The sequence below is a fragment of the Canis aureus genome, chromosome 28 (assembly GCF_053574225.1).
Source record: "Canis aureus isolate CA01 chromosome 28, VMU_Caureus_v.1.0, whole genome shotgun sequence".
NCBI lineage: Eukaryota > Metazoa > Chordata > Mammalia > Carnivora > Canidae > Canis > Canis aureus.
In genome coordinates, this window is record NC_135638.1 from 41,469,481 (window position 1) to 41,481,927 (window position 12,447).

The 12,447-nt window shown below is 41.8% G+C and overlaps 1 pseudogene; it reads left to right on the forward strand.

Annotated features, from left to right (window-relative positions):
- The first annotated feature begins 6,167 nt into the window (after positions 1-6,167).
- Positions 6,168-10,697, forward strand: LOC144300274 (bifunctional methylenetetrahydrofolate dehydrogenase/cyclohydrolase, mitochondrial pseudogene; annotated as a pseudogene).
- Positions 10,698-12,447: the final 1,750 nt, after the last annotated feature.

The following is a 12,447-nucleotide window of genomic DNA, read 5'->3' on the forward strand; positions in this document are numbered from 1 at the left end:
TGTATACATACAAACTTAGCTGCTAAAAAAAAAAAAAAGTTTAAATAACCTGATTTTAGACATGTTATCTTTCCAAAGAGGTATACTGATGGCCAATATGTATATGAATAATTAATCATCGTGAAATGGTTATCATCAAAAAACACAAAGGGGTGCATGGGTATCTCAGTTGGTTAACCATGAGACTCCTGATTTTGGCTCAGGTCATGATCTCAAGGTTGTGAGATCAAGACCCACATTAGGCTCCATGCCCAGCTTGGGATTTTCCCTCTCCTACTGCCTCTTCACCCCTGCCCCTGTCTCTCTCTCTCTCTCTCTTTCCCAAAAAAAAAAAAAAAAAAAAAAAAAAAAAGACAAAAGTACTAGCAAGGATGTGGGGTAAAGAGATCTGGTGCAATTTGAGATTACAAGTTGATACAGCCACTACGGAAAACAATGAGAAGGCTTCTCAAAAAAATAAAAAATAAAACTATGATCCAGCAATCACATTTCTGGGTATAATGCCAAAGAAAAGAAAGTCAGTATCTCAAAGAGATATTTGCACTCTCATGTTCATTGCAGCATTATTCACTATAGCCTAGATATGGAGCAATCCTTCTAAGTGTCCAGTAATAAATGAATTTATAATAACAATTGATTATGTTTTACTATCAGGTCACTTCTAGGTGACTGAATGAAATTATTTCCTTGCCTGGGGTGAGTGGGACAATCTTTTACTCAGGACATGGTTACTTGGAACTCCTTATATTCCTAAAATTCATAAAAGAATAACAGGGAACTTCGATCTTGAACCTTCAGTAGATGGAATGTTGATTACCAAGAGCCAGGCTAGCTTCCCATAGGCTCCATGGGCTTATTCTTCAGTTCCTCTGCTGTATGTTCCATAAGATAAAGCACCTGTTGCACTGCTTTCCCGCCACCTTCAGTGCCACCCTCTTTGCTTGGACTTCACACCCTATACTTTGTGGCTGAATAATTCCAGCCCATGATTCCAACTGCCAAATACATTGCTGCTGGCCCCCAAATCTAGACAATTTGTCCTAACATCCAGACAACCCAATTCAAAATCAACATGTCCACAAACGAAATATAAATGCCTCATCTTTTCTCCCAACACTGTCTGCTTCAAGCCAGCTACATAATTTGCAGCAGCCTGTAAAAAATGAAAGTGAAGACAAAAGTGCCTTTAAAGGAACCAAAACATAGGTTTTTTTTCTTTTCTCCAGTCTCTCTCTTGACTTGTCATGGTATTTGTTATTTCCGGTTGAAAGTTGTTCCAGGTTAACAAAAATCACAATTTTTAATAATTTGAGTGAATTTTACTGCTCATCTTTATGTTATGGAATGCCAGTTTTAAATGCAAATACAGGAGCATTTAACTCATATGTAAAATCACAGAAATTACACAATTTGCATTCTGTAACTTGTATGTACACACATATTTTATTCTTACCAAAACTCTGGCAACACTACACAAAACAGATTGAACTGCTTTTAATTGTGCTTCTTGATATGTGTACATTCTACCAACCCTCTCCCTTTGGCGCACTGATGGGTAAGGAAGGGCTTTCACTTTACTTCAATGTTATCATTTTCAGCAAATATAGGAAGAGCACAAGCAAGGGTATGATAGAGTTTCCTTGTCCTCTGTGCTTCCTCGTACTTCATTGCCTTCTTTCTGGGTTCTCAGCAAGCTCTGATTTGATTGGCAAGTGTAGACTCTGGGGCTGTGGGTTATAAACATAATTTGCTCATCGTGTCCTCACTTTGAGTGGGCCCATTGAGATTCTGTACTCATTGGGGCATCTCAACACTGTATGCCAAAGAACAGCCCCAAACTCCTTTGCTCACAAGCATGTTCCATCATCCCCTCAATAGAAAGCCATTAATTCCAGGACAGTGACAGCTTGGAGCCTGAGCTCCTTCTGAAAGTGGGGCCATGCAGCCACCCTGACTTCTGTGTCTCAGTGAGGGGCAGCACTGAGTCTAGAAGCTTGAGCCACCCATCTGAGGGCCACCTGACCCTTCTTTTGTCTGATCCTTCACAGCAAAGGAGCCCAAGCAAAATCTGCTAGAAGTGTCTCCTCTCTTCTTCCCTCCCTTATCACCTCTACTTCGAGGCTATACAGCTCTCAGGTCCCCCAGGTTCCAGTCCTGCTTCTGTCCATCCAGCCTGTCAATAGGAGCCAGTGATCTTTCTAAAATGCAAATTCTTGGGGCATCTGGATGGCTCAGTACGTTAAGCATCTGCCTTCGGTTTAAGTCATAATCCCAGGGTCCTGGGATTGAGCCTCATGTTGGGCTCCCTGCTCAGTGAGGAGTCTGTTTCTCCCTCTGCCCCTCCCCACTGCCCATTCTCTCTCTCTCAAATAACATCTTTCAAAATAATCTTTCAAAATAAATAGATAATAAATAAAATAAAATGCAAATTGTTATCACATACATACCAATGAAAATCCTCTAACTCCTCTAAGGTTCCATCCATACTCCTCAGCACACCTCACTCCCTCCTGGCCTCTAGCTCTCCCTGGCACGTCCCTTGGTCTCTCCCCTCTGCATCTATACCCCTCCCTCTCATCTGTCCAAGTCACCCTGGCCTCCACCCCTTCTTTACCTGCCCAACTTTTCTCCAGCCTTCCAGGCTCAGTGCAGGGCTGATGGATCCTGGGGACCCCAAACACACTCACCTAGATTAAGTGGCCTTCCTCTGTGCTAACATCAATCACAGAGTCCATTAAGCTATATATCAATCATATACTTCCTAATTCCTTCACCAGGAAGCAATGAACAACTTGTAGCCAGGGACAGTGATTTTTATGCTTTGTTCCCAGCACCAAACTTAAGGGACTTGCCCAGAACAACACTCATAAATGGTTCCACAGGGATTGTGCCAGAACCTCACCAGACAGGAAGGCCCTCCCTCTGCCTCCAGCCTGTAGAAAGCTCACCCATGAAATCTTTTTTTTTTCAGTATTGAGATTTTACTGAAGTTTGATTTGCCAACATATAGTATAACACACAGTATATCCCATCAAGTGCCCCCCTCAGTGCCGTCACTCAGTTACCCCATCCTCCCACCTGCCTCCCCTTCCACTACCCTTTGCTTGTTTCCCAGAGTTAGGAGTCTCTCATGGTTTGTCACCCACTCTACTTTTTCCTACTCATTTTCCCTCCTTTCCCCTATAATCCCTTTCACTATTTCTTATATTCCACATATGAGTAAAACCATATAATGATTGTCCTTCTCTAATTGACTTCACTCAGCATAATACCCTCCAGTTCCATCCACGTCGAAGCAAATGGTGGGTATTGGTCCTTTCTGATGGCTGAGTAATATTCCATTGTATACATAACCCACATCTTCTTTATCCATTCATCTGTCGATGGACACCGAGGCTCCTTCCACAGTTTGGCTATTGTGGACATTGCTGCTATAAACATCGGGGTGCAGGCGTCTCAGTCTTTCACTGCATCTGTATCTTTGGGGTAAATCCCCAACAGTGCAATTGCTGGGTCATAGGGCAGGTCTATTTTTAACTCTTTGAGGAACCTCCACACAGTTTTCCAGAGTGGCTGCACCAGTTCACATTCCCACCAACAGTGCAAGAGGGTTCCCCTTTCTCCACATCTTCTCCAACATTAGTTGTTTCCTGTCTTGTTAATTTTCACCATTCTGACTGCTGTGAGGTGGGATCTCATTGTGGTTTTGATTTGTATTTCCCTGATGGCCAGTGATGAGGAGCATTTTCTCATGTGCTTGTTGGCCATTTGTATGTCTTCTTTGGAGAAATTTTTGTTCATGTATTCTGCCCATTTCATGATTGGATTGTTTGCTTCTTTGCTGTTGAATTTAATATGCTCTTTATAAATCTTGGATACGAGCCCTTTATCTGATATGTCATCAGCAAATGTCTTATCCCATTCTGTAGGTTGGCTTTTAGTTTTGTTGACTGTATCTTCTGCTGTGTAGAAGCTTTTTATTCTGATGAAGTCCCAATAGTTCATTTTTGCTTTTGTTTCCCTTGCCTTCATAGATGTATCTTTCATAGATGTATGTTGCTGTGGCCAAGTTCAAAAAGGGTGTTGCCTGTGTGTCCTCTAGAACTTTGATGGATTCTTGTCTCATATTTAGAAATTCCATCCATTTTGAATTTATCTTTGTGTATGGTGTGAGAGAATGGTCTAGTTTCATTCTTCTGAATGTGGCTGTCCAATTTTCCCAGCACCAGAAATGGGCCCTCAACTCTATGGTCAACTAATATTCAACAAAGCAGGAAAGAATATCCACTGGAAATCTTTCATTTTCACATTGAAAGTATCTTGATGTCAAGAAGACAATCATGGAAAACTTTTAATTTCATTTCATTTTACTTTGTCATGAGGACTCAATTAGATTTGGATTTCACAGTAGTGAATTGGGAAAAAGTATTCCACTGAAGGTCAGGAGAAATGGGTCTGTTCTTGAGTTCTGCCATTAAATGCTGCATGTTCTTGTGCAAATCACCTAACTTATTTGGGCTTTGGTGCATTTATCTTTCAAATAAAAGGACTGTGTTAGCAGGTGATAATAATGCATGCACTCATTATAGCTACCTGCTACATTTTAGGCTTTATTCAACATATGATCTCATCCCCCCCAATAACACCATTTTCCAAACAACTAAAGTGAGACTCAGAGACTAAATATTTGCACCATCTGGTGCTGGTAAAGCAGTGCCTAGGAGAGTGGAGCAGGATGTTGTGCCTCACTCCTCTGTACATCACTAAAATCCCACTTCAAAAAATTGCTGCTTTACCAATCCCCTCAAGGCTATGACACCTGCACTGTCAGCCTTCACAGGTCAAACTGTGCCAGACCCCCCATGTCAGTCTGATTCAGTTAATTCTGCTCTTTCCTCTCTGCAACTCTGTCTAAAAGGGACTTGCAGCTCTGAAATTCTGTGGTTCTCATATAACCCCTGAATAATTCTTATTCAGCCCTTTACCCCACCTCTTCCCCTTCTATCTCAAACTCCCAGATGGAGAGATGGAATGGTATGGGGTGGCAATCTCCAATTTCCTGGAAACTGCACACCTCAAAAATAGCCTGAGCCAAGTGTGCATCCCAGTTTTCCCAGGGGCAAGCCAGCCAGGAGGAATGGCTTAGCCTGAAAAGAGCAAGAGGAAGCAAGAATCCAACCTCCAAAGCAAACTCTAAACTCTGGGATTAAAGCAATGGTGCTGTTTGAGGCAGGAGGCTTTTAGGTGGGCAAGGACAAGTATTTGAACAAGCCTCTCCAACCCTCGAAGACCGTGGTTTTGTTCTCACACTGACCTCAATGTAAGGAAACAGAAGCCACAGCCAGGGAAATGGAGCATCTTGGCAGCCCCCATCATTGGTTTCTCAGAATTGCTGTGTCTTCTTCCAAATGAACCTCAGGAGAACCACAATTTTAAAACTTACTTCATCTGAGAGAGTCAAAATTATTTTGGCAGTTCTCTGGAAGGGGAAAAAAAGACAACTAATCCCTTCCCTACTCCCTCCCCATGACAAAAAGAAAAGTTACAACATAAGGCATATTGGAGCCAGTTACAGAAATACATTTGAAGATCTGCAGTGTTGCACAATGTGCAAATTTGGAGAAGTTTAATTTTGAGGCTAAGTAAATGTCTGGAGACTTTATTTAAAATGTCCCTTTGTTTTTGCCCAGCCAAACTGGCACCTCAGCATCACAGAAGAGGCCTTTGTTTCCTCCATGACATCAGGACACTCTGGGTACAAAGAACAACCATCAGGGAATCTTAGATGGGCAGAAAGATTATTTCTATTTTAAGGGCTGTACCTCTGCTTCCTGCAGGGTTAGAAGGGCGTTAAGCAGGCTGTACCCTACAGGTTGCCTTAGTTAAATATATACATTCAGCATGATTAATACACAATTTGACAAGCCTCCCCATAATTTATCTGAAGCAAAATCTCAAGCTTACATAACATTATCATACATTTGCATCTCTAATGCCATATCATTTAATATTACTACACATTAAGAAAGGCATATCAAAACTGGAAATATCCCAAGGAGGTCAATTAAAGTGTTGGGAGAGACTTTCATATGATAATAATTTGGAAGAAAATGATGACAGAGCACGAACGATTAAAATATGTAATATCACAAAGGGTAATAGGAGCCATGTGTGAACATGTTCAACAAGTTCCAAAATGCCTGGGCAGAGGGTTGCACTGTAAACCCCAAGGAGGTCATTTAGCATAAGTAAAAGAAGGAATGGATAACAAATAAAGGACACACAAAGTTCAGACCCCTCAAGCTGTGTTCATTCTGCTGGTCCTGCTCATTTACTCATTCATCTATCCATCCTTGTATTGAGTCAGAGAATATGTAGGGAGCACAGTCCCTTCCCTCAGGGTCTTCAGGACCTCAGGAGAAACAGAGTTCAAGCCAATTATACAAACATTTGAAAGCACCTACTAACTGCCAGGAGTTGTACCAAGGAATGCCCACAGGAGAGATTCTGTGACTGAGGTTAGCACCGGGGTCATGCAAGCACATAGAAATGATCAACAGGGCCAGACAAGGTACACTGAGAGGGTCCAAAAGGGCTCCTAGGGGAGGCCATGGTGAATGGAATTTCAAAGGATCATACAGTAAGGGGGTAGGGAGGTGGAAGTTTCATACAGTAAGGGGGTAGGGAGGTGGAAGTTTCAATGGATAGAGCACTTCTGCTGACTGCTGCCCTATAACTAAACCCAGAGCCAAAGGCACCCAGACTTTTCAACTGCTTAGCAGCAAACCCTGAGTAGTGGCTTTTCTCCCATCCTCTGAGACCTTTGCTTCCAGCATTTCCCCCAGTTCCACAAGGTATTCCTTACAATTAACCTTTTATTCCACATCATGCGTAGTGGGGCTGCTTCTTTGATTGAACCCTGACTGATAGCAATTGTATATAATCTCTCACCTCCCACTTACTACCCAATGCACCCCATTAAGAATTCTGTTTTCATCTCTCCATGGAAAAGCTTTTGGAGATCCCCTGCAGCCTCAAATTCTCAACCCCTGGCCTAGTATTTGTTTGCATAGAACTTGCTATCTCAGCAGCATTTGAAACCATTGTTGGCTATCCCCTTCATGAGGGTTGATTTTTCTCTCATTTTCTCCTGGCTTTTTCTCTTGTGTATATTTGCTCTCCCCTCTTCTTCTTCCTAACCTGTAATTTTTTGAGTGTCCTAGTGCTTGGATCCTGGTTCTAATCCTTTCCCTGTGGACACTGTCTCCCCACCAGACTTAATCTGGTGTCCAGGCTATAAATGCCATGGCTACTGGGACTATCCAACATCTCCCATCCCCTTCTCTTGCCTGAGCTCCAACTCAAATCTGGAGCACTCTTCCTGGTACCTCCAGGGTGATATCTAACAGGCATTGGACCAACCTTCTGCCCCTCAAAATGCACCCCTCTGTGGGTCCCCCACATATCAGTGAACACTATTACTTAGTTGCTCAGGCCACAATTCTGGGAGTTTTCTTTGTTCTTCATTTTCCTCACTAGAGTATTCCTACATTAGCAAGTCCTATATACTACACTCCAAAAATATCCTAAGTAGAACTCTCCACATCTGTTGCCTCCATCCTAACCTGCATCTTCCTTTCTTCTTCAGATGCCTGCATCATGTTCCTAATACCTAACTTAAGGGGTCCTCACAATCTCACCTCTAGCCATCCTTCATCTGTTCAAAGCTCCAAATGTTTCCATTGCAATCACCAAAATATTTACACTACCATGCAAGCCCCACCTTGCCTACCACCCCATTGCCTACCATAAGCATGGGTTGTCAACCGAACACCTAGCCCATATAGGTACTGGTTTGTGCCAATTCCCTTCCTGCTAACTCAGGAAGGAGCATACAGCCTCATATAGTGCCTTAGTCTATTGAGGCTGCTATAACAAAATACCACAGACTGGGTCCTTATAAGCAGCAGAACTTTCTTTCTCACAGTTCTGAAGGCTGGAAGTCCAAGATCTAGATGCCTTCTTCCAGGTCCCAGATTTCTTGCTGTGTGGTACAAAGGGTGAGGGAGCTTTTTGAGATCTTTTATAAGGACACGAATCTCATTCATGAAGGCTCCACCCTCATGACCTAATCACTTCTCAAATCAAAGATACCACCTCCTAATATCATCACCCTGTATATTCAATTTTAACATATGCATTCAGGAAGCACAAACATTTAGACCATGACATATAGCAAGTGAGAGTTGTGAGAAAATCTGCTGAGGCTTTGAGAAATGTTTTCCTCAGGAGGGGTGTCCCAAGAACAGAAGTCTTCCCTTTTACTTCTGCATATTGTCATGCTGGATTTGACCCTGGGTTGCTGTAATATTCATCTTGCTTCTTGTCTTAGAATGAAGCAATCACTAAGGACAGCAGCACGTGGCAGAAATATGGAAAGGTTCTGGATCCTGATGATGTTGTTTGACTCTCAATCCCATGGCTTTAGGGCCCACCTATTTCTAGACTTCCTAAAATAATAAATCATAAATTTCCTTATGGTTTAAGTCTATCTGAGTTGGGGTTTCTTTTGATGCACCCAAAGGCATCATGACGTTACCTCTTCCTTTATTGCCCTTGGAACCACTGGCCTTCTTTCCATCTCTAGAACATTACAAACTTGTTCCCATCACAGGACCTTTGTGCTGCTTTTTCTAGCTTGGAGTGTTCTGTCCCAGAATACTCACCTACATTGGGCTTAGTTCAAGTGTCATTAGTCAATGGTAACTGCTTGACCTCCTCATTGAAGTAGACTCTTACCCAAGACTCTTTCTGTTTTATTTCCCTGTTTTCTTTCTCACAGCCTTTGTCATTACATTATATTATTTGTCTACATGTTTATTTTCTGCTCCTCTGCCAGAACGTAAACTCCATTAGGGTAGGAACATGGTCTTGTTCATTTTGCAGCATGCAGATTAGAGCCTGGTTTAGTGATTGTTCAATAAATGTCTTTGAGAGGGCACCTGGGTAGCTCAGTGGTTGAGCATCTGCCTTTGGCTCAGGTTGTGATCCCGGGGTCCTAGGATTAAGTCCCACATCAGGTTCCCCATAGGGAGCCTGCTTCTCCCTCTACCTATGTCTCTGTCTGTGTGTGCCTGTGTGTGTGTGTGTGTGTGTGTCATGAATAAATAAATAAAATCTTAAAAAATAAAAAAATAAAGCTTAGAATGGCATAGGCCTAGAAAAAGCACAAAAAAAATCTTTAAAAAATAATAAATAAATGTCTTTGGAATGAATAAAATGTGACATAAGAACATGGCAGATTAAAGAACTACAAGTATGGGATGCCTGGTTGGCTTAGCAGTTGAGTGTCTGCTTTCGGCTCAGGGTGTGATTCCAGGGTCCTGGGATCAAATCCCATATCGAGCTTCCTGCAGGGAGTCTGCTTCTCCCTCTGCCTGTGTCTCTGTGTCTCTCTGAATAAAAAAATAGAATTAAAAAAAAAAAACAGGTATTTCTGTGTGCTATGCTGAGGGGAGTGACAAGGGTATAATAGAGAACAGGATGGAATTAAAGATAAATGCCAAGTGGTTAAGAGCTTTGTGTTTTATCCTAGAATTAATGAAAAGCTATTGATTTTTAAGAAGAGCATAATAGGTTCCTGGCATGGACATCAGTGTAGGTGATGGTTACAGCTTCCCTCGTGTCCACATTAGCTCCCTGGCTGCTCCATCCACGCAGAGCTGCCACCTCTGTCATTGCCCCTTTTATCTCTCACTGGTTCAAAATGAAGCTGTTGTCATTTCTGTAAGCTAACTTGGCCAGAAAACCAAGCAGGAAGTGCAGCAGGAGGTGGAAGAATAGGTGGTATTGGGCAACAAACAGGCACACCTGAGCATGGTTCTGGTTGGTGAGAATCCTGCCAGCCACTCCTACGTCCTCCACAAAATCAGACCAGCTTCAGAAGTGGCAATCAACAGTGAAATAACTGTGAAACCAGCTTCAGTTTCAGACGAAGAATTATTGAATTTAATCAATAGACTAAATAATGATGATAACTAGCTGGCCTCCTTATTCAGCTGCCTCTTCCAGAGCACATTGATGAGAGAAAGATCTGCAATGGTGTTTCTCCAGAAATGTTGATGGCTTTATGTAATTAACGTCAGGTGAATGTGTTAACAGTGGCACCATAGGGTGTCTGAGAAATAATTAACTGACTGGCATTCCAACCCTAAGGAAGAATGTGGTTGTGGCTCAGAGGTCAAGAAATGTTGGAATGCCCATTGCGATGCTACCACACACACGGGGCACATGAACACTCTGGAGGTGATGCCACTGTTACAGTATCTCATCAATACACTCCCAAGGAGCAACTGAAGAAATGTACGGTTCTTGCAGAAATTGTGATCTCTGCTGTAGGCATTCTCAATCTGATCACAGCAGATATAATCAAGGAGGGAGCTGCACTCATCAATGTGGGAATAAATAGAGTTCAAGATCCCATCCTGTCTAAAGCCAAGTTGGTTGGAGATGTCGATTTTGAAGGAATCAGAAAGAATGCCAATTACATCACTCCAGTCTGGGGGGTTGGTCCCATGACAGTGGCGATGCTAATGAAGAATACCATTATTGCTGCAAAAAAGGTGCTGAGACTTGAAAAGCGGAAAGTATTGAAGCATGGAGTAACAACCAATCAACTGTTATGTTTTCTGTCATGAACGACATTCCAAGCCAATTCAAGACACAAAACAGGTCAATTTTTTATTTTATTGAAATGGTTTAAAATTATGCTTTGTATTTGTTGAAAGCTTAAATGGCTCTGTATAGCTCAGTACCTCACCACAAAGCATGCCAGTATCATGCTGGGTCATGTGATCCAGCCAAGACAAGCCATTAACATAGTGATAACAGGAAGGACATTGTCCCATTGAGAACAGATGCTTAACTTTGTCAAGTCAGTTAAGTTAAAATTTGCCTTTTCTAGGATTGTGTTTCCCAAGTGCTATTCCAGTAAGAGTTGGTATTCACTTTAGGTTCCAAACCTTTCGAGTTCAACTGGTCAAATCAAAGGAAAGATGTTGCTAGAGAAAATTAGAGAAAAAGGTGAAAAGGAAGAAATGGTAATTGAGTAGGAAAAAGTATTCTAATTTACGTACATATTGTATGTAAAAACTACCTGTTAATGGTGTCCTGAGCTGTCATTTCATGGCTTAGTTAGTCATTGGGAAGATATTTAGGGTAGTTCCACATCCTGTTAGTCTTTGTTCCATGTGTGTTACATTCATGAGGTCTCCTCATTATTTTCTAGTATTGAAAGACTTATTTTATAGATTATTTGTGTAAATTGTCATATTTGGCTTTTCCTCTACCCTTAAACTTCATTGTTACATCTTTGTATCGTTGGGGGTGTATGTATGGTTTCCTTGGCCTATCTTGAAACTTATTTTTGTTTTTTTTGTTTTGTTTTGTTTCTTTTTAATTTTTATTTATTTATGATAGTTACAGAGAGAGAGAGAGGGAGGCAGAGACACAGGCAGAGGGAGAAGCAGGCTCCATGCACCGGGAGCCCGATGTGGGATTCGATCTCGGGTCTCCGGGATCATGCCCTGGGCCAAAGGCAGGCGCCAAACCGCTGCGCCACCCAGGGATACCTTGAAACTTATTTTTGAAAACAAAATTTGGCTTCATAATCATTAGGGAAGTTTGTATAAGTATGCAACTTACTTTTCCACCAAAGACTTGTCAGCAATTGCCTGCTTTTCTCGGATGTACCAGTTGGCTTTCCCGAATGGGTTTTTGAGAACTTGAGTTAATTTATTTTTTTAATAATAAATTTATTTTTTATTGGTTTTCAATTTGCCAACATACAGAATAACACCCAGTGCTCATCCCGTCAAGTGCCCCCCTCAGTGCCCGTCACCCATTCACCCCCACCCCCCGCCCTCCTCCCCTTCCACCACCCCTAGTTCTTTTCCCAGAGTTAGGAGTCTTCATGTTCTGTCTCCCTTTCTGATATTTCCTACCCATTTCTTCTCCCTTCCCTTCTATTCCCTTTCACTATTATTTATACTCCCCAAATGAATGGGACCATATAATGTTTGTCCTTCTCCGATTGATTTAAGAACTTGAGTCAATTTAATCAAACTTCCTGATTAAAAGGGTGTTTTTGTATTTGTTTCACTTTTTTAAAAAAATAAAACACTTCTGATTGGTGTGGGGAGTGGGGAAGGAGCATAATACAATACTGTATAAGGTATTCAAGAGAAACAAGAGAAGGGATGGGGTAACTGGGTGATGGGCATAAGGAGGGCGCTTGATGTAATGAGCACTGGGTGTTATATGCAATTGATGAATCACTAAATTCTACTTCTGAAACTAATTTTTTTTAAAAAAAAGAATGCTTGTTCCTACTGAATTGCAGAAAGGGGATTGCCTCCACTTCCTAATCTTATCCCCCTGTGAACTGAA